General features: G+C 44.3%; 1 protein-coding gene across 2 annotated transcripts in view; it reads right to left on the reverse strand.

Annotated features, from left to right (window-relative positions):
- The window catches only part of LOC143981435 (non-receptor tyrosine-protein kinase TNK1-like), a 28486-nt gene extending 14839 nt beyond the window's left edge, over positions 1 to 13647 (reverse strand). Inside the window, exon 1 of one of the 2 annotated variants that reach the window (XM_077479274.1) lies at positions 13458 to 13647. The gene's annotated coding sequence lies outside the window, so the exon portion shown is untranslated. Of the gene's footprint in view, positions 1 to 13453 lie in introns of both variants that reach the window. The other variant, XM_077479273.1, reaches the window with a different exon arrangement.
- Positions 13648 to 23885: the final 10238 nt, after the last annotated feature.

Genomic DNA, 23885 nt, shown 5'->3' on the forward strand with positions numbered 1-23885 from the left:
AGTCCCCCCAACATGGTGCCTCGTCTCCTGAGTAAGTCATCCCCCACTGGCTGGAGAACATCACTAAGGCAGGGTCTCCGAATTCAAGAAACTGAGCTCTAATCAAACCTGGCTTATAACGACCCTATATACCTGTGTACTTACAAAGGCTGAAGGCATCCAGCAAAACCCCAGGCACAGGTTTGAAGGTTCCAAGCCAACCAAGACACTTTGGAGCTTTGGAGCCTTCAGCTCTCTCCGCTCATAACAACCAGGCTAGAGCTTCGCATTAAGCCTTAATGCAAATTCTGTGTAATTTCTACCTAAACGAACACAGTGGCAGGGCCTCACACTGTCACACACCATCATAGGTTCCAACAAATGTATGTGTGCTGGGGCTTTTCCTAGAGGAAATGGGACTCGGCTGCCCAAGCCCTGCTTCGTGAAAGGTATGAAAGAGAACAGATCACAATTATGCTTGTTGAAGAACATGAGAAGTCCAGTTATGTGTTATTACTGCTTTTATAATTGTTTGTATTTGCCATGTTATTGAGCTTTACTTTGACTTTTCAGCTTGAGAGTCAAAGGACACCTAAGCCCCATCAGTCTGTTTCATTTATGAGAGTTAGGTATAAGGACCCTCATTAGTCATCTAGTTTTACCTAAACAGCTCGATGTGTGACATCAGGAGCTGCAATGTTGGTGAAATCAGTTTTTGTCAAATCACTTTGCTTCTCTGTGGAACGGAACTATGAAGAGAACCTGTCTCCATTGTCCAATCTCCATTCTGACAATATCGTTTAATAAAAAAGTAAATTCTCAGTCCAACTTCATTTACACTATAATACCAAAAGTATTGGGATGCCTGCCTTTACTAGTACATGAACTTTAATGGCATCCCAGGCTTAGCCCGTAGGGTTCAATATTGAGTTGGCCCGCCCTTTGCAGCTATAACAGCTTCAACTCTTCTGGGAAGGCTGTCCACAAGGTTTAGAATTGTGTGTCTATGGCAGTGATGGTGAACCTTGGCACCCCAGATGTTTTGGAACTACATTTCCCATGATGCTTCACTACACTGCAGAGTGCATGAGCATCATGGGAAATGTAGTTCCAAAACATCTGGGGGTGCCAAGGTTCGCCATCACTGGTCTATGGGAATGTTTGACTATTCTTCCAGAAGTGCATTTATGAGTTCCTCCACACCTCAAACTGGCTCATCCATGGGGTACAACTGGAAATAATTAGGGTTTTGGTGCGTTGATGGGAATGCTTGTGTATCATATGAAGTGAATTAGCTGTAATGCGGGTCCCATAGAGCAGAGTTGGGGTACAACTGGAAATAATTGGTGTTTTGTTGTGTTGATTCTGTTGATGTTTGGGAAAGGTTGCGTATCGTTTGAAGTGGCTTAGCTGAAAAGCAGGGCCCATGCAGCAAGGTTGGGGTATAACTCGAAATAATTGGTGTTTTGTTGTGTTGATTCTATTGTTTGGGAAAGGTTGCGTATCTTTTGGAGTGGCTTAGCTGGAAAGCAGGGCCCATGGAGAAAGGATGGGGTATAACTCAAAATAATTGGTGTTTTGTTGTGTTGGTTCTGTTGATGTTTGGGAAAGGTTGTGTATCATTTGAAGTGGCTTAGCTGGAATGCGGGTTCTATAGAACAGGGTTGGGGTATGTAACAGACCACCAGACACCCACTTGGTTGCTTCCACCAAGATAATACTCCCTCTACTCTGTAACCAGGAATAGAATATTATAGCTGACAAAGTACTAGACAGCACTAGCTTAGGTGCACACTGGAACTGACTTCATTGTAAATTCACACAGAATTTATACCACACAAAATCAGATAAGAGCTTGTTCACAATACCCTAAACTATGCAAACTGTAAACAGTAATTTCATCAGTACATCTAATGGTACATCTAATGAACAGCCAACATAAACATAAACAGTAATGTAATTAAACAGTAGCTAATTAACAATCACTTAGACAAGCCTAGGTGATTCAGGTTAGTGCCCACCCAGACAATTCCGGCACCAGTTCCCCAGAAAGAAGACCCAGGGCTGTCCAAATCTCATTAACTAGTTTTCACCTGTGTAATCTGTCCACTAGACAAGTCATCAAAAGACAAAACACATACAATGTTCTAGCAGTCTGATGAAGTGGAATTAATTTATCTTCGTAGATTTATTGGGGGAGATTGTTGATAAATATTTCTGTCCCAAGTGAAGCTTCTCCAACCCAGTCTGCAAGCCACCATATTTCCTCTGACCATGAACCTGCACCACATTAATATTACACCTTTCCATCCAATCCAGAAGGGAAGCTTTGTTGTCCTTACTCAGAGAATTAATCCAAGCCTTGCTCTTGGCATTTATCACATTTTTGTCTATCATTAGGGAATGATCTGCTCTTTCTGTGGGATTTCGAGGCTGAACTAAGCTCTTTTTCATGCTCTGATCGGGAAAAAGAGACAAAATCCCTGGTCCCTTCCATGGGCCATAACCAGTGGGTAGAAAGCTAGCTCTTGGTCACCACCAAAAGCCCCTATCCGAGTTTGTTCTGTTACAGGCTTTAAGTGTAAAATAATTGGTGTTTTGTTGTGTTGGCTCTGCTGATGTTTGAGGAAATGTTTTTTATATATAATATGAAGTGGCTTAGCCAGAATGTTGGTCCCATGCAGCAACGTTGGGAAAATGGGTGACGGATTGGTGTTGGGTCTGTTGATGTTTGGGAAAGGTTGGTCATGTGCAGGGGCGGACTGACCATTGGGCCACTCGGGCACTGCCCAAGGGCCCTATGCCACTAGGGGGCCCCATCAGGGTTGCCAGACTCAGTAAAACCAGGGACAGTATGTAAAAATTTGTGTTTTTTTGTTTTGTTTTTTACATCTGTCTCTGAAATGTCCCTTACCGACATCTTTTTGGTCTAAAAATCTTGAGATTATAGCTGTCCCATCTCTCCAGTACCTTTTCAGCCAATAGAAACATGTCTTTGTATACTGTGCGATTGTATACTGTGTGTGTGTGTGTTTGTGTCTACTGTGTGGCCCCATAATCTCTGATTGCCTGGGGGCCCCATAATCTCCTATTGCCCGGGGGCCCCATGAGTTGTCAGTCCGCCCCTGGTCATGTGGCTTAGCCGAAATGCGAGACCCATGGAGAAAAGTTTGGGGCATAACTGGAAACAAATTTGTGTTTTGTTGCATTGGCTCTGTTGATGTTTGAGAAAGGTTGCGTCTCGTATAAAGTGGCTTGGTTGGGAAACCACAAGGCCCACGGTGCAGAGTTGGGGTATAACTGAAAATAACTGCTGCGTTGGCTCTCTTGAGGTTTGGGATAAGTATTGTATAAACTGACTTAGGAAAAAAAGGAACAGAACTCTTCAAATTTAAAATAGGACAAATGGGTTCAAGCAGTGGCGTAACTAGAACCTTCAGGGCCTCCGATGCAAGAAATCATGAAGGGCCCCCCTGAACCCCAACCAGGGCCTTTCCCTCCGAGTCCGGCGGTGGAACTCCAGGGCGTGGTCACAGGTATGACCTTTGTGAGCCCTGTAGTTCCACCACTGGTATCAGTTTTTTTTTATTTTTTTATTTTTAGGTGCCCCATTGGGGGACTGTCCCTAGGCAGGACGGGGTCCCCGTCCCCAGAAGAGATGAAGTCCTTTTCTCCAGGGCAGATAAAGTTACTGCCCCCAGGTGAGAAGGGGTCCCTGTCCCCAGGGGAGGTGGGGGTCCCTGTCCCCACGTGAGAAGGGGTCCCTGTCCCCAGGGGGAGATGGAGGGGGTATGTAATGGTGTGTGGGCATGACCAAGCTGCAGGCCGCTCACTCATCCATGTTGGCCTGGGCTCCATCCAGTGTGCTGGACGGGTGATCAGCATATCTCCCAGAAAGACCTTTCATCATCTGTGTATGACGGGGGAGGAGGGGGGCTGGCAGACAATCCTGCAGTGTCCTCCAGGGGGCTCTCATAGGGCTGCACTGCATCTGTGTGCTTAAAGTTTGTTTACCCAGGAGAAGTATGCAGTGCAGTATGGGCCGGACTCAGGGGGGGGGGGGGGGGCGGGACTCTGGCTGGGGAGAACAGACATCGGACTGAGCGGCAATGCATGGGGCAGGAGAGGGGTACTCTAAGGAGCTGGCCGAGGACACAGGTCATGCGGGAATGCACAACTAAAGAGCAGCCAGTGTGATAGTCGAGCATGGAGCTCTGCTAGTCACCCTCCACCTCCAGCCACCCGTGTCCATGGTGCACTGGTACCCCTAGCTGCCTATGCTGTTGCTGGTCATATGTAGAGGGGGGCTGCATGGGCCCCCTGCATCAATGGGCCCAGTTGCGGTCGCGACTGCTGCACCCCCCATAGTTACGCCCCTGGTTCCAAGGAGTACTGCATCCAGGAAGAGGTTTCTTACAGAAATCATACCCGGGATCAGGGGGTCAGACAGTTCTTTGAATGGTTTGAAGAAGAATAAAGGGTTCTATATTCACACAAAGTTAGCGCAAATTCCCACATGAGATACATCCTGTGGACTGCTGCACAAGTATCCTTGAAGAAGTGGACTTTGTCCCAGGAAACGTTTTGCATGGACAAATTTACTGTTTACTCATTGGTTATCTCATCGATATATATCGACCATGGTGAACAGCGCTTATTGGCAGTGCCGCAACAAGGTCATCCAGCGTCCAGTGCAAGCATGGAAAACTGTGCCCCCCGTCTTCCCGTTCATAATGTTGAAGCTTAGGGGAACACAACCCTCATCTCCTCTCATCTCCTTCCTTGCTGTTCCCCACCCTGGGCTCACAGGAGTGGTGATGCTGCTGTCACCACTCCTGTCAGCCTTGTAAAAGAAGGAACTCAGCACAGGGTGCCCCTATCCCTGCAGGAAGTGACTGCGCCCAGGGCAGCTTCCCCTCCTGCCCACAGCTTGTCCCTGCCCTACTTGTTGGAACCCACTTGCTCTATTTTAAACTTGAAGCGTTCTGCTAGGTTTATGAAGTGTTTTGCAATAATGAATTTTAATCAAGAAATTTCATGTTTCTACTTGTATTTCCACACCTAAATTCCTACCTACCCAGTTTTTTTTTATATATTTTCGAAAGGTTGCACATCATATAAACTGGCTCAGCTGGAATGGGAGGCTCATAAAGCAGAGTCGGAATCTAATTAGCGTTTAATTTGTATTGGCAGTGTTGATGTTTGGAAAGGCTACTTAACATATACCGTGAATAGAATTCGCTGGAAGCTTTACGTTTGGCCCACACCCTTGTGTTGTTTGTGTACAACTCCTGCCAAGCATCCTAATGTGAACTGGCGCCTAGGTGGCACCAAGACTGGTAAGGTTGGTTGGTTTCCAGAGAAGTTCTGCTGTTATTTATAGAGTGATGACAATCTAAGATTTATGACGCTTTTGATGAGGTTTACAATCTCCCAGCCAGACGCTGATGTGGCCTCTGCTCCTTTGGCCCTCACGTCCTTACAATCATAACCTTGAGACCTGTACTCTTGTTTACATGACATACAGTGGTGGCAGGTGGCAGGCGATCAAACACAAACAATGTGTGCCAAAGGAGATCCACTAACATTCTGCACCGAGGGCAAAGGGTAAGTAGAGCTGCATGATTAATCGTTAATGCCGTGTACGCCACAAGCAGACTTTTCGACGGCCTAGGCCCGATGGTCTTCCCAGCGGACTTTCGGCGGAGTTCCGGTGGACTTTCCAAATGAATGGACTTGGCCACACACAATCACACCAAAGTCCGACGGATTCAACCGTGATGACGTACGACCGGACTAGAATAAGGAAGTTCATGGCCAGTAGCCAATAGCTGCCCTCGCATCGGTTTTTGTCCGTCGGACTAGCATACACACAAGAGGATTTTTCAATAGGAACTGGGTCCAGTGGAGTTCCGGCGGAAAAAATTTGAAACATGTTCCATTTCTAAAGTCCGTCAGATTTTTGGACAGCAAAGGTCCGATGGAGCCCGCGCACGATCGAATCCCCCCCTCCACCAAATTGATTTTGGACTGGAATTACCATTAAAGTGGTAAATCCAGATTCGTTCCATCGGACCTTTGCTGTCGAAAAGTCCGGTGGTGTGTACGCGAATCAAAAATCAAGATTCTTTTCCCTTCCCGATCTTAAAACAGCATTTCCCGATCTAACAAGTGCAGAGAGTTCTCTTGAAAAAATTACATCATAGTCATTAGCATTAAAGCATTAGCATTAAAGAGGAAGTAAAGGGGAAAAAAAAAACACACCCTGCAAGGCAAAGGCATAATGAGCTAGTATGCATACAATACTAGCTCATTATGAATAACTTACCTGAGAACAAAGCCCCCGAAGCGGTCCTCCGTCTTCCTCTTCGCCGCTGCCATGTACCCCGGAGCGACTTCCAGGTCTCGCGGCTCCGTGATTCGCCGGAGCCGTGATGATGTCACTTCCGCGCATGCGCACGGGAGCTGACACTCGCGGCATATGGCCGGTATCCACGGCCTGCCCCAATGCGCCTGCGCACCGCTGTCTATGGCGCATGCGCCGTAGACAGAGGTGGCTGTCTTTGGGTAAATATCTCCTAAACCGTGTAGGTTTAGGAGATATTTCTTGGACCTGCAGGTAAGCCTTAATCTAGGCTTACCTGTAGGTCAAAGTGGTTTGTAAGGGTTTACAACCACTTTAAATGGCTATGGGGTAATTTTTTTTCAATACCCTAAGCATTCTCTGTATGTTTGCCCAGTATTATTTGAGGGCTCAATCGCTGTCGATCATTTTGCATTTGAATTTTATCGATATTATATTTTTTCTCCCTGATGAAGGAGACAGCATCCATCTCTGAAACGCGTCGGGTTCAGGAAGTGATATCTTCCTTTGCATTTTTGTATACACTGTATCCACGGCCATGTGCAATATTTTATTTTATGAAGTGTTTAACCACATATTGAGTTAGCCATGTATTACAAAGTGCCTTGTATGTTTTATCCATTTTTGATTATTAAGTGTTAGTTAATAATTTTTAATTTTGTGGTTGGACTAGTCCCCTCCTCCCTTTTTAATTTAATTTTATTTGAGGTATATATATATATATAATTCTTTATTCTTCCTCCTTCGTGATATGGAGGAAGATTTATTTGCTATGGCGGTCTGGAGCCACGACTACACTGTATTAAAAGCGAGACATGGCACCAGATGAAACGCACACACTTCCCTGCAGGGGGTGAGCCGCCCATCCGCCCGCTACGTACGGTGTGTTGTCATCTGCTCGTTACGTACATTGTATTGAAAGCGAGACTTGGCATCAGATGGAGCGCACATACTTCCTTGTAGTGGGTGATGTGCGCCGTCCATCCGCTCGCTACGTACGACGTGTTGTCATCCGCTCGTGACGTACGATGTGGCGTCATCCGCTCGTCACGCCGTTGTAAGGAGCGTCGTTTTACAGTCGTAAACAGGGAGGGGAGGGTGATTGCATGGATCATTTCCGCCGCCTTGGCTCTCTGACCTTGCACTCTATTGGATATGAGAGTGAGGCCTGGTTCTTTGATCCCGGAAGTGAAATAGGCTCGCACTCTATTGGATATGAGAGTGAGGCCTGGTCCTTTGATCCCGGAAGTGAAACAGGCTCTCACTCTATTGGATATGAGAGTGAGGCCTGGTCCTTTGATCCCGGAAGTGAAACAGGCTCTCACACAACGGAGGAGGTGGCTTGTTCCAACATTCATTATATAATGGAGGCAATATGGCGTGTCACCCATACCCCAGACGACGTGAATTTTTCACGAAACGCGTTGGGTGGCGTGACACGCTGACTTGCCTCATGTGAACTGGTACCAGAAGGGATATCGATTGGTGTTCGCGATCGGCCGACGCTTGCCCAGTTTGATGATATGCCCGATGTTCTTTCATGTTTGTAAGTGCATCTCTTGTTTTATATTTTTGTTTTAATAAATGATTTTACACTATTTGGAGCATCTTTTCCTCCCTATGGTGAACCTTCCTTGATCCTACAATGCTACACATCTGAGTCCCGCTTCAAACAGCGTTTTCCCCTGCTGGATGGTTTATGACTGGTGTATCCCTACGTAAAAGTGTTCCATTTGGAGGGCTCAAGTTTGATCCATCTTCAGACCCATTTTGTGATTAAGCGCTCCCTACCGGGACGTCTGGTAAGGGGCTATTATTACTTGTCTGGTGGAGGTGCACCTGGTTTTACTTCACGTTGATTGAAAAGTTTTACGATTGAATAGATCCCTTCTACACAGGGTGTTTCTCCAGTTGGACTTTTAATGGACTTTATGTTATCACATACATTTTCAGTACTGTTTGATTCTACTTTATATGTTTCTTGTTTTTGAATCGCTGACTTAGAATTGTACATTTTTTCCTTTTGGTTCATAACCTATGAGGGGCAATATATATGTTTACTGTATTTAGTTATAAGTAATGCCTTATGTTTTATTTAGTCATTAGTTTGGTGTGTTAGAATAATAGATCACAAGATACACTTCTTTAAGGTAGAGTGGTTTACATCCTAATAGAAGTATTAGGGATTGCGCAGTTCTCTTCTTTTTCTTTGTTTTTATATGTATATTTCACTTTGGGTATATATTAGAATTGCTGCATCACACATTTTCGTTAAGTATACACTGTAGCGCAGATTTCCTCTTCCTTTTTTCAATATTTTAGATATGCTTTCTAATAAATGTTCAATATTTTTTTTCTACTACTTCTCAATGTTTATGTGGTAGAGCCTTCAAAAGTCCCACACTAGGGGGCTCTTTTCTCTTTCTAGGTACATTTGGGATGTGGCACACCCTCTATAGTTTTCTTTATCAGAAACCCTTTTTCATTCATCATAAGAAGGATCAGTTCTGCTGCTTAATCATTTTTTCCGGAGACGAGAGGGGAAGTTCCCGCCCCCCCACCGCTCTCCGATGCTTCTCCTGACTCTCCTGACTCTCCCGTGTCATCGGTGACCCTAAGAAGGAATCCACCAGCGCCGGAAAGGAAGTCATAGAGAAAACCAAGGGACGGATGGTCCCCGGCAATCTCTATGACTCACGGAGGCCCCCGGGGGGGGGGGACGACGTTATGACGGAATTAAACAGAGCTGGGGACTCGGCTAAAAAGAATCAGATCGTTAATTTTTTTTTTTTGATCTTATATTTGCTCTTAGGTCTTATAGACCCCACATCTCTCAATAAAGAGGACCTGTCACGCACTATTCCTATTACAAGGGATGTTCATATCCCTTGTAATAGGAATAAAAGTGATCTAAAAAATTGTATTCAAAAGGGAAAGTTTAAAAGTGTAAGAAATTAAATAAAATAACAATAATAAAAAATAAAATAAATGTAAGCGTCCCCGTCCACGCGAGCTCGCACGCAGAAGAAAAGGCATACCTAGGCCGCGCTCGCATATGTAAACGGTGTTCAAACCCCACATGTGAGGTATCACCGCGAACGTTAGAGCGAGAGCAATAATTCTAGCCCTAGACCTCCTCTGAACCTCAAAACATCTAACCTGTTAAAAAAAAAAAATAATAAAGTGTCGCCTATGGAGATTTTTAAGTACCGAAGTTTGGAGCCACGCCACCAGTGTGCGCAATTTTAAAGTGTGACATGTGAGGTATCTATTTACGTAAAAAAAAAAAATTGGGCTAGCTTTACTGTTTTTTTTTTGTTTTGTTTTTATTCATTAAAAAAAAAAAAAATTGCCCCCCCCAAAAAAACACATTTGAAAAATGACTGCGCTAATACCGTGTGACATAAAAAGTTGCAATAAATGCCATTTTATTCCCTGGGGTATCTGCTAAAAATATATATGTATGTATATATATATATATATATATATATATATATATATATATATATATATATATATATATATATATATATATATACATACATATATATATTTATTTATTTATTTAATGTTTGGGGGTTCTAAAGTAATTTTCTAGCAAAAAAAAAAAAATGATGATTTTTACATGTAGGAGAGAAGTGCTGGTATGGAAGTGGTTAAAAACTAAAACTTTTTCTTAAGAGTTCCCTTCACTGGAACTAAAGGGCCAAGCCCAACCCCTGGAAAAACAACCCCACACACCATAATCCCCCCTCCACCAAATTGATTTGGGCTGGAATTACCGTTAAAGTTCATGTGCACCTAAAGGCAGGTGTCCCAATACTTTTGGTAATATAGTATATATTTTGTCAGCAAGGGTCTCTTCTAGGTAAATTTGATGTATTTTCACAAACAAGGTTTAATCAAACAGAACAGATAGGACCTGTGGATTTTGATGAGTACGCTGACATTAACAAATAGCACCGTAATATTCAATTTTGTTCTTCTCTCTCCGTAAAAGGGGTTATACTAAATGAAATGGCTAAACCAAGGATCCTCGAACTACGGCCCTCCAGCTGTTGTGGAACTACACAACTCTGACATTCACAGACATGAACAGGCATGATGGGAAGTTCCTGAATAACTGGAGGCCTGTAGTTTGAAGACCCCCTGGGCTAAATACTAATCCCTAGAAAGCTCGACCATTACTAAGAACACAGATATCTTAAAACTGAATTATTCTTAATTATGACATCTCCAACACCGGTGGAAGTATCTTTTCCAAAGCCAAAAAATATGACCATTTCCAGATCCTACAGGGTTAATGACGGCCGTAACCGTATCTCTTGTCTTCTCCTTGACTCCAGCAAGCCCCACTCACAGTCTGGACCTCCAAATTGATTCTCCCCCTCCTCCCGACATAGAGTTATCCCAACCAGTCTTGTACTAGGAAAGTCTAATGCCGTGTAGACACAATCGGAATTTTGGTCACGAAAAAGCTCTGATAGGAATTCCGACGGGGATTTCGCTCAAGCTTGTCTTGTGTACTTACACGCGGTCACACCAAACTCCGACCGCCAAGAACGCGGTGACGTACAACGACGGGGGACTAAAAAAAGGAAGTTCAATACCCACAGTAGCCAACAGCTTCCGTCTCGTATGTTGAATCTGAGCACGCGTGAGTTTTTGCACGTCGGAAATTGCAATACATGCGATCGGAAATTTCCGATAGAAACTTTATCCTGCCGGAAAAAAAATTGAGAACCTGCTCTCAATCTCTTGCTGGTCGGAAATTCGGCCAGCAAAAAAATCCGATGGAGCCTACACGCAGTCGCATTTTTTTAGATGATAAGCTCTCATCGGTCTTTTGTCGGCCCGAAATTCCGACCGTCTGTACGCGGCACTAGAAGACTTGGGAAGGACCTGTAGCCCACCCATGGAACCAAAAAGCCACTGAGCCCCCCCCCCCCTTTTTACCGACAAGAAAAAATGCAACAAAGCAGCGATGAACAGATAAGGAGGATTGAAGGTTTTGCAAATGGGTGTGTCTGGAGAATCACGCAATTTACGCAGAATTCAATAATGTGCTGCATATCGGAAAGATTCTAGGGGGCAGCGTTCATCAGTTTTCTAAGAAAATGGGGGAGGACAGATGGAAGTGAGCAATGGACATTTATGAGAATGAATATAATGGAAGGAGTGAGCTGGTGTTATTTATTCCTCACATTTCCATAGGACTCACATGTTCTATAACACTATATAGAGCAGTGATTCTCAACCAGGGTTCCGTGGAACCCTAGGGTTCCTCCAGAGGTTGTAGGGGTTCCTTCAGCATTGGGCAATTTCTGCCTCTCGGATAAGTTCACACTCACACCATTGATCCTTTTAGCTCTCTGTAAGGAGGTAATTCTTCACAATGACCACAAGTGTAAGGACCATTCCTCCCACTGACCATCACACTAATGTATCATGAGTTGTAGATTTCAATTTTTTTAGCAGGGGGTTCGCTGAGACCGGAGAACTATTTCAAGGGTTCCTCTATGTTGAAAAGGTTGAGAAAGGCTGATATAGAGCTACAAAGGGAGGGTTGGGGGTGCTGATGTAAAATACGGGAACGGTATTAACACAAGGAACCTCCATGGCTCAATGGCTCACCATGTATATGTTCCAGAAACAAAAACAAAAATGTGAATAAAGCACCTAGACCAGGTGGCTTTCACCCATGAGTCCTAAGAGTCTGGACCTCCATGGCTCAATGGCTCACCATGTATATGTTCCAGAAACAAAAACAAAAAAAATTGAATAAAGAACTTGGACCAGTTGGCTTTCACCCATGAGTCCTAAGAATCTGGACCTCCATGGCTCAATGGCTCACCGTGTATATGTTCCAGAAACAAAAACAAAAAATTTGAATAAAGAACTTGGACCAGTTAGCTTTCACCCATGAGTCCTAAGAATCTGGACCTCCATGGCTCAATGGCTCACCATGTTCCAGAAACAAACAAAAAAAATTTGAATAAAGAACTTGGACCAGTTGGCTTTCACCCATGAGTCCTAAGAGTCTGGACCTCCATGGCTCAATGGCTCACCGTGTATATGTTCCAGAAACAAACAAAAAAAATTTGAATAAAGAACTTGGACCAGTTGGCTTTCACCCATGAGTCTTAAGAATCTGGACCTCCATGGCTCAATGGCTCACCATGTATATGTTCCATAAATAAAACTTTTTTTTGAATAACGCACCTGAACCAGGTGGCTTTCACCCATGAGTCCTAAGAGTCCGGACCTCCATGGCTGAATGGCTCACCATGTATATGTTCCAGAAACAAAAATTTTTTTTAATAAAGCACCTGGACCAGGTGGCTTTCACCCATGAGTCCTAAGAGTCTGGACCTCCATGGCTCAATGGCTCACCATGTATATGTTCCAAAAACAAATAAATAAAAAAAATTGAATAAAGCACCTGGACCAGGGGGCTTTCACCCATGAGTCCTAAGAGAGTTGAGTCCAGTTAAACAGTATATATACGTAAGCCAATGTTTCTAATTTTTTTAAAAGACCCAGAAATGACTGGCTTGGTACCAATCGGTGTTAACATCTGTGAGAAGAAGGTCAAAGTCTTCACCCAATATCTACAGCTCTACAAGTGTAACTTCTATCATAGGGCTGATAATGGAGGCAAATAGTAAGAGACCGCATACAATAATATTGTTAAAGAATTTGGTGCAGCTCCCCATGGGTGAAGAATATGTCGATAAGTGGAGCGTTACCATAGATGTGAATGGGGGGCGTTGAAAGGCTCCAAACGACTCCTGGCTCAACACGAGGCTTCAATTTTGAAGCAACGTGTCGCTAACACTTAGTGTATCTAGTATATCTTGTGCACGGGCATTTGATGGGCGTTTTTAAACTTCTCTCCAACGCCTGCTCTTAATGCCAGTGTGAACTTAAGTCTTAAAAAAAAAAAGTGAAATGCTGAACAAGAAGCTCCACGGACAGTCTATAGTAATTTATAGTATATAAATATAGTAATAGTATAGTATAGTAATTTATAGTATATAAATATAGAAATAGTAATAGTATAGCATAGTAATTGTAGTAATTTTGACACTACTAAATGAAAACACAAACCTACAATCCAGAAGGTCTAGGTTCAACGAGACGACAGAAGGTGTCCTGGTTTTCTTTCAGCCCCTCCAAGGTTACATGAGCTCTTCTCGGTGCCTCAGTACCTGATATGATCTATGTACTCTCTCCAGGGAAACCTTGTGAGACTGATGCCCTGCGGGTACAGGTGAGAGCAGTGTGAGTAGGGATGTAGAAGCTGCAGGTAGGACAGGTGTGATATGACTGATAGCTGATACAACTCCTCTTTATATGGAAGGGAGGGGTGACGAGGGAGAGAGGTGGACTCTGAGTTCTGCATTTAGAATTCTACACTAATATATGCCTACTATCATTCGTGACCTACTATCTCTGACTTATGTGATTTCCTTCTACATATCATTATACCCTTACCTATTACAATATCTCTGTCTTTCATCATTGTACCCTTACCTACTATCTCTGTCTACTATCATTGTACCCTTACCTACTATCTCCGTCTACTATCATTGTACCCTTACCTACTATCTCCGTCTACTATCATTGTACCCTTACCTACTATCTCCGTCTACTATCATTGTACCCTTACCTACTATCTCCATCTACTATCATTGTACCCTTACCTACTATCTCTGTCTACTATCATTGTACCCTTACCTACTATCTCCGTCTACTATCATTGTACCCTTACCTACTATCTCCGTCTACTATCATTGTACCCTTACCTACTATCTCCATCTACTATCATTGTACCCTTACCTACTCTCTCCGTCTACTATCATTGTACCCTTACCTACTATCTCCATCTACTCTCATTGTACCCTTACCTACTATCTCCGTCTACTATCATTGTACCCTTACCTACTATCTCCGTCTACTATCATTGTACCCTTACCTACTATCTCCGTCTACTATCATTGTACCCTTACCTACTATCTCCGTCTACTATCATTGTACCCCTACCTACTATCTCCGTCTACTATTATTGTACCCTTACCTACTATCTCCGTCTACTATCATTGTACCCTTACCTACTATCTCCGTCTACTATCATTGTACCCTTACCTACTATCTCTGTCTACTATCATTGTACCCTTACCTGCTATCTTCATCTACTATGATTGTACCTGTTGTGAATTCATGAAGAAATACATTTAATATTTACTGGCAGAGATGAGATTTCAGTAGGCCTCAAAAAGTGGATGAACTATATTTTGATTTTATTGAACTGTAACCCTTTCGGAGACCTTTAACCACTTTCAGCCCCGGACCATTTTGCTGGTCAAAGACCTGGCCACTTTTTGCGATTCGGCACTGCGTCGCTTTAACTGACAATTGCGCGGTCGTGCGGCGTGGCTCCCAAACAAAATTGACGTCCTTTTTTTCCCACAAATAGAGCTTTATTTTGGTGTTATTTGATCACCTCTGCGGTCTTTATTTTTTGCGCTATAAACAAAAATAGAGCTACAATTTTGAAAAAAAAAAACATTATTTTTTACTTTTTGTTATAATAAATATCCCCCCTACCTACTATCCCTGTCATCTATCATTGTAACCTTACCTACTATCTCTGTCTACTAGCATTGTACCCTTACCTACTATCTCCGTCTACTATCATTGTACCCTTACCTACTATCTCCATCTTCTATCATTGTACCCTTACCTACTATCCCCGTCTACTATCATTGTACCCTTACCTACTATTTCTGTCTACTATCATTGTACCCCTACCTACTATCCCTGTCATCTATCATTGTACCCTTACCTACTATCTCTGTCTACTATCATCTACTATCATTGTACCCTTACCTACTATCTCTGTCTACTATCATTGTACCCTTAACTACTATCCCTGTCACCTATCATTGTACCCTTACCTACTATCTCTGTCTACTATCATTGTATCCCTACCTACTATCCCTGTCATCTATCATTGTAACCTTACCTACTATCTCTGTCTACTAGCATTGTACCCTTACCTACTATCTCCGTCTACTATCATTGTACCCTTACCTACTATCTCCATCTACTATCATTGTACCCTTACCTACTATCAGGGCCGGACTGGCCTACCTATCTCTCTCTCTCTCTCTCTCTCTCTCTCCCCCTTTCTCCCTCCCTCCCCCTGTCTCTTCTTTCTCAAATTTTTTGCAAGTAAAAAAAGAGTGCATTTTTTCATTTGTTTTTGCAGTTTTTTTTTTTGGGGGGGGGGTGCAAAGTACTGAAAAAACAAACAAATATCAATTGCCACCACTGTACCCATCAAACTCAGACACTGTGCCAAACGCAGCCACTGTGCCCTCCAAACGCAGCCACCGTGCCCTCCAAACGCAGCCATCTTGCCCTCCAAACGCAGCCACCATGCCCGTCAAACGCAGCCACCGTGCCCGTCAAACGCAGCCACCGTGCCCGTCAAACGCAGCCACGTGCCCGTCAAACGCAGCCACCGTGCCCATCAAACGCAGCCACCGTGCCCGTCAAACGCAGCCATCGTGCCCCTCAAACGCAGCCACCGTGCCCTCAAACGCAGCCGCCGTGCCCTCAATGCAGCCACGTGCCCGTCAAACGCAGCCACCGTGCCCGTCAAACGCAACCACCGTGCCCTCAAACGCAGCCACCGTGCCCGTCAAATGCAGCCACCGTGCTCGTCAAAGGCAGCCACCGTGCCTTTCAAACGCAGCCACCGTGCCCTCAAACGCAGCCACCGTGCCCGTCAAACGCAGCCACCGTGCCCGTCAAACGCAGCCCCTCTCTCTCTCTCTCTCTCTCTCTCTCTCTCTCTCTCTCATTTTTTGCAGCTAAAAAAAGTGCTTTTTTAAATATGTTTTTGCAGTTTTTTGGGGGGGGGGCGCAAAGTACTGAAAAAACAAACAAATATCAATTGCCACCACTGTACCCATCAAACTCAGACACTGTGCCAAACGCAGCCACTGTGCCCTCAAACGCAGCCACCGTGCCCTCCAAACGCAGCCACTGTGCCCTCCTAACGCAGCCACCGTGCCCGTCAAACGCAGCCACCGTGCCCGTCAAACGCAGCCACCGTGCCCGTCAAACGCAGCCACCGTGCCCTCAAACGCAGCCACCGTGCCCGTCAAACGCAGCCACCGTGCCCTGTCAAACGCAGCCACGTGCCCTCCAAACGCAGCCACCGTGCCCGTCAAACGCAGCCACCGTGCCCGTCAAACGCAGCCACGTGCCCGTCAAACGCAGCCACGTGCCCTCCAAACGCAGCCACCGTGCCCGTCAAACGCAGCCACCGTGCCCGTCAAACGCAGCCACGTGCCCCTCAAACGCAGCCACCGTGCCCGTCAAACGCAGCCACCGTGCCCGTCAAACGCAGCCACCGTGCCCGTCAAACGCAGCCACCGTGCCCTCAAACGCAGCCACCGTGCCCGTCAAACGCAGCCACTCTCTCTCTCTCTCTCTCTCTCTCTCTCTCTCTCTCTCTCTCTCTCTCTCTCTCTCTCTCTCTCTCTCTCTCTCTCATTTTTTGCAGCTAAAAAAAGTGCTTTTTTAAATATGTTTTTGCAGTTTTTTTGGGGGGGGCGCAAACGCCCAAACGCAGCCACCGTGCCCGTCAAACGCAGCCACCGTGTCCTCAAACGCAGCCACCGTGCCCGTCAAACGCAGCCACTCTCTCTCCCCCCGTCTCTCTCCCTGTCTCTCTCTCTCTCTCTCTCTCTCTCATTTTTTGCAGCTAAAAAAAGAGTGCTTTTTTAAAAATGTTTTTGCAGTTTTTTGGGGGGGCGCAAAGTACTGAAAAAATAAAATAAAACATCAATTGCAGCCTCACTCTGCCCATAAATTGCCACCACTGTACCCATTAAACTCAGCCACTGTGCCCGTCAAATGCAGCCACTGTGCCCGTCAAACGCAGCCACTGTGCCCGTCAAATGCAGCCACTGTGCCCTCAAACACGGACATTGTGCCCTCAAACGCAGCCACTGTGCCCTTCAAACTCAGCCACTGTGCCCTTCAAACTCAGCCACTGTGCCAAACGCAGCCACTGTGCCATCAAACGCAGCCACCCTACCCATAAATTGCCACCCCTGTGTGCATCAAATGCAGCCACTGTGCCATCAGTCGCAGCCACCGTATCCATAAATTGCCATCACTGTGCCATCAAATGCAGCCACTGTGTCATCAAACATAGCCACTGTACCATCAAACACAGCCATTGTACCCATAAATTGCCACCACTGTGCCATCAAGCGCAGCCACTGTGCCACTGCCATCAAACGCAGCCACTGTAACCATCAAATGCCACCAGTTTGCACCATCAGATGCTGCCAGTGCCCCCCCCCCCCACCTGGCACTTACCTCGGGTCAGCGCTGTCCTCCACGCTCCCCACCCTCCAAGTCCTCAATGTCTTCTCCCGTCCTCTCTTGCTATGATTGGACGCCTGATAGGCATTCAATCACAGCGCCTGTCGCTTCAGCCAATCAGGTGGCAGGTAACCAGACCCGATGCACCTGATTGGCTGAGAGGTGGGTCAGTGTTAGGGAAGCAATTTATTTGATTCCCTAACACAGTGCTGTGTCATCAAACGTAGCCGCTGTATCATCAAACACAGCCACTGTACCCATAAATTGCCACCACTGTGCCATCAAGCGCAGCCACTGTGCCATCAAACGCAGCCACCGTATCCATAAATTGCCATCACTGGGCCATCAAGCTCAGTCACTGTGCCACTGCCATCAAATGCAGCCACTGTGTCATCAAATGTAGCCGCTGTACCATCAAATGTGAAATAAAAAGGTTATGGCGCTAAACCCTATTAGTGATGAGGTGAGTTAACTTATCAAATCCTAGTGTTTAATTTTTTATATAAAAAGAGAAAGAAAAAGAAAAAAGCTGTTGGTGATACCGTGAAAAATATATATCCTAAAGCAATTTTATCCAAAACAAATTGTGTGTGATTAATGTGGAGTCAGCATTCATGTTCCATTATAATAAAAACAAAAAATGAGTATTAAATTATCATATGCGTATCAGCCTACTAAAAACATGTAAACCTTCATTAAATGTGCAAATTAGTGGGAATAATGTTAATATTCAACAGTATGTTAGTGTAAAACAGATTGTGCAAACATGTGCAAAAAAATGTACAAAAAAGCAACTAAAGGTCAGAACAACCAAGGATCAGAAATAATTTAACCTTAAAATCGCATGAAGTCGCTAAATGTGCGAATAGACAATATTTTCAACCAATAATCGCATGAAGACGCATCTGTGTCCAATATAAGTCCAAAATTAATATTTGGCTTGATAGTGCTGCCTCTTCAGACTATTGTTGTAATTGTTACAAAAAGTCAATGGGGGGTATTTGATTTACTCGTGCAAATAGTGCGGGCTTTCAATTAGAGAACTTCATCCCCGGTGCGCCACTCTGTGCTATAGTATGTGAATGCTCTCACCAGAGTTAATGCCCCTGTGGGGCTGGATGGACCTTCACAATGTAAGCCACTGTGTCGCTCTCTGGCTGCTGCTGGTGCACTGGGTGAAGCTTCGTTGTTCCGTCCGTATGGTATCCAACGAACGATTTGGTTAAGAACGTATTACACTATGGATATGTCTTCCCTTATATAATTAACGTTGGATACCATACGGACGGAACAACGAAGCTTCACCCAGTGCACCAGCAGCAGCCAGAGAGCGACACAGTGGCTTACATTGTGAAGGTCCATCCAGCCCCACAGGGGCATTAACTCTGGTGAGAGCATTCACATACTATAGCACAGAGTGGCGCACCGGGGATGAAGTTCTCTAATTGAAAGCCCGCACTATTTGCACGAGTAAATCAAATACCCCCCATTGACTTTTTGTAACAATTACAACAATAGTCTGAAGAGGCAGCACTATCAAGCCAAATATTAATTTTGGACTTATATTGGACACAGATGCGTCTTCATGCGATTATTGGTTGAAAATATTGTCTATTCGCACATTTAGCGACTTCATGCGATTTTAAGGTTAAATTATTTCTGATCCTTGGTTGTTCTGACCTTTAGTTGCTTTTTTGTACATTTTTTTTGCACATGTTTGCACAATCTGTTTTACACTAACATACTGTTGAATATTAACATTATTCCCACTAATTTGCACATCTAATGAAGGTTTACATGTTTTTAGTAGGCTGATACGCATATGATAATTTAATACTCATTTTTTGTTTTTATTATAATGGAACATGAATGCTGACTCCACATTAATCACACACAATTTGTTTTGGATAAAATTGCTTTAGGATATATATTTTTCACGGTATCACCAACAGCTCTTTTCTTTTTCTTTCTCTTTTTATATAAAAAATTAAACACTAGGATTTGATAAGTTAACTCACCTCATCACTAATAGGGTTTAGCGCCATAACCTTTTTATTTCACATTTTTATTTCCCTCTCCTCCCCAATAAGGAAGTGAGGGCTTCAGGCACAGGCAGCTCTAACCCAGTATATTTCCTTTCCTTTCTCCAATTTTATTTTCAATTTATTTCACATATTTCTATCACTTAGGAGATTTGATTTTTCCATAGCGCGACTTTATTTATTTATTCAGCTGTACCATCAAACACAGCCCCCCGTACCCATAAATTGCCACCACTGTGCCCATCAAACGCAGCCACTGTGCCATCAAACACAGCCACCGTACCCATAAATTGCCACCACTGTGCCATCAAACGCAGCCACTGTGCCCTCAAACGCAGCCACTGTGCCAAACGCAGTTTTTTTTGGGGGGGGGGGGCAAACTGAAAAAAAAATAAAAATAAAACATCAATTGCAGCCTCACTGTGCCCATAAATTGCCACCACTGTACCCATCAAACGCAGCCACTGTGCCCTCAAACACAGCCACTGTGCCCTCAAACGCAGCCACTGTGCCAAACGCAGCCCTTGCTCCGTCAAACACAGCCACTGTGCCCTCAAACGCAGCCTCTGTGCCCTCAAACGCAGCCACTGTGCCCATCAAACGCAGCCCTTGCCCATCAAACGCAGCCACTGTTCCAAACGCAGCCCTTGCGCCATCAAACGCAGCCACTGTGCCCGTCAAACTCAGCCACTGTGCCCGTCAAACACAGCCACTGTGCCCGTCAAACGCAGCCACTGTGCCCTCAAACGCAGCCACTGTGCCCGTCAAACGCAGCCACTGTGCCCTCAAACGCAGCCACTGTGCCCGTCAAATGCAGCCACTGTGCCAAATGCAGTTTTGGGGGGGGGGGGGGGCAAACTGAAAAAAATAAATAAATAAAACATCAATTGCAGCCTCACTGTGCCCATAAATTGCCACCACTGTACCCATCAAACGCAGCCACTGTGCCCTCAAACGCAGCCCTTGCCCATCAAACGCAGCCACTGTGCCAAACGCAGCCCTTGCTCCGTCAAACACAGCCACTGTGCCCGTCAAACGCAGCCCTTGCCCATCAAACGCAGCCACTGTGCCAAACGCAGCCCTTGCACCATCAAACGCAGCCTCTGTGCCTGTCAAACGCAGCCTCTGTGCCTGTCAAACGCAGCCTCTGCGCTCTCAAACTCAACCACTGTGCCCGTCAAACGCAGCCACTGTGCCCATCAAACGCAGCCCTTGCCCATCAAACGCAGCCACTGTTCCAAACGCAGCCCTTGCGCCATCAAATGCAGCCACTGTGCCCGTCAAATGCAGCCATTGTGCCCTCAAACGCAGCCACTGTGCCCTCAAACGCAGCCACTGTGCCAAACGCAGCCCTTGCACCGTCAAACGCAACCACTGTGCCCGTCAAATGCAGCCACTATGCCCGTCAAACGCAACCACTGTGCCCTATGTATATATATAATGCACTTTTCAAATATGCTTTAAAATGTATGGTTTTCTCTTTTTATGAACAAGAAAATAATGACGTTATGCTGCTGTGCTGGTATAATAATGCTATGGGGCTGGTATTAAATTATTTCCAGGGCGGTTTTCATTCCCAGTCCGGCCCTGCCTACTATTTCTGTCTACTATCATTGTACCCTTACCTACTATCTCGGTCTACTATCATTGTACCCTTACCTACTATCTCGGTCTACTATCATTGTACCCTTACCTACTATCTCGGTCTACTATCATTGTACCCTTACCTACTATCTCCATCTACTATCATTGTACCATTACCTACTATCTCCATCTACTATCATTGTACCCTTACCTACTATCTCCGTCTACTATCATTGTACCCTTACCTACTATCTCTGTCTACTATCATTGTACCATTACCTACTATCTCCGTCTACTATCATTGTACCCTTACCTATTACAATATCTCTGTCTTTCATCATTGTACCCTTACCTAATATCTTCATCTACTATCATTGTACCCTTACCTACTATCTCCGTCTACTATCATTGTACCCTTACCTACTATCTCTGTCTACTATCATTGTACCCTTACCTACTATCTCCGTCTACTATCATTGTACCCTTACCTACTATCTCTGTCTACTATCATTGTACCCTTACCTGCTATCTTCATCTACTATGATTGTACCTGTTGTGAATTCATGAAGAAATACATTTAATATTCACTGGCAGAGATGAGAGATTTCAGTAGGCCTCAAAAAGTGGATGAACTATATTTTTATTTTATTGAACTGTAACCCTTTTGGAGACCTTTAACCACTTTCAGCCCCGGACCATTTTGTTGGTCAAAGACCTGGCCACTTTTTTGCGATTCGGCACTGCGTCGCTTTAACTGACAATTGCACGGTCGTGCGGCGTGGCTCCCAAACAAAATTGGCGTCCTTTTTTCCCCACAAATAGAGCTTTCTTTTGGTGCTATTTGATCACCTCTGCGGTTTTTATTTTTTGCGCTATAAACAAAAATAGAGCGACAATTTTGAAAAAAAACGCATTATTTTTTACTTTTTGTTATAATAAATATCCCCCAAAAATATTTAAAAAAAACATTTTTTCCCCTCAGTTTAGGCCGATACGTATTCTTCTACATGTTTTTGGTAAAAAAAAAAACGCAATAAGCGATTATTGATTGGTTTGCGCAAACGTTATAGCGTTTACAAAATAGGGAATCGTTTTATGGCATTTTTATTAATCTTTTTTTTTTTTACTAGTAATGGCGGCGATCACCGATTTTTATTGTGACTGCGACATTATGGCGGACACATCGGACATTTTTGACACATTTTTGGGACCATTGTCATTTATACAGCAATCAGTGCTATACAAATGCAGTGATTCCTGTGTAAATGACACTGGCAGTGAAGGGGTTAACCAGTGGGTGGCAGTGTAAGGGTTAAGTGTTCCTAGGGGTGTGTTACTAACTGTGGGGGGGGGGGGCTGGGCTTTCATTTAGTGAACACCGATCTCTGCTCCAATCACATGGAGCAGAGATCAGCGTCCGTGAGAGACGATCGCGGGTATGCCGGCGGCGATCGAGTCTGCGGGACCCGCGACTGGACTCACGGAGGTCCTGACCGGCACACTCGCGATGGCAGGGCGGCATTAGAGAGCTCGGGGGGGGGGGGGGACACTAGGAGACCCCCAGACAGACTGACACTCATGCACCATGCATGAATACATATTTTTACATTCACGAAGATCCCTGCTCCTTGGAACTCGGAGGTCACACAAAGTAATTCCTCTGTAAGAGAATCCATCTTGAAAACCACGGCAGCCATCTTGAAAATCCGGGTAACCACCAATTCACGCTAATAGCCATATTGGAATGGGTAAATATTCCTTGTTGATTATATCTTCTATGTTCTCTTAAATATTGATGTATTGAATAGTCTATTATTGAAAATTGTTCTCCAGAATCAATAACCGCCTTTTAGATATTTTTTTTTCTCTAAATTCAATTTTTCATTATAAATTTCTTTCTTTTTGCATAGTTGCCAATTTTATTGACAAACAAACTTCTAATTTATTTCACATTGTTTACCACTTACTTACCTGCAGTATAGGAACGGTTGGACGTTCTGAAATACAGACGTTCTGTTTAGTTGTCAAAAGGTTATTGATTCTACCGAGAAGTGATAATGGTGATAATTAAGTCCAAAGTACGACACGCCCATTTTGTGAGTGTTTCCATTAATTGTCAAGGTGTTCATGTGACGCAATCGATATTTTAATTTCATGTAAATATTTGTCTTTTGTCAACCAATAAATGTAACTATTTTGTATGATCACTTGTCTCCACGAATAAGTTTCACATGTATAGTATGTATGTGTCATATAGATTGATTTTGTATCTTAAAAATATCTTTGTTAAAAATTACTTAATAAATATTGTGCGGGAAACTGTCTTTAAAAAGCACAACATACCCTTACCTACTATCTCTGTCTACTATCATTGTACCCTTACCTACTATCTCTGTCTACTATCATTGTACCCTTACCTACTATCTCTGTCTACTATCATTGTACCCTTACCTACTATCTCTGTCTACTATCATTGTACCCTTACCTACTATCTCCATCTACTATCA

Source organism: Lithobates pipiens, unplaced genomic scaffold (genome assembly GCF_037356315.1).
Source record: "Lithobates pipiens isolate NorthernLeopardFrog02 unplaced genomic scaffold, aLitPip1_a1.2 Scaffold_157, whole genome shotgun sequence".
Lineage (NCBI taxonomy): Eukaryota > Metazoa > Chordata > Amphibia > Anura > Ranidae > Lithobates > Lithobates pipiens.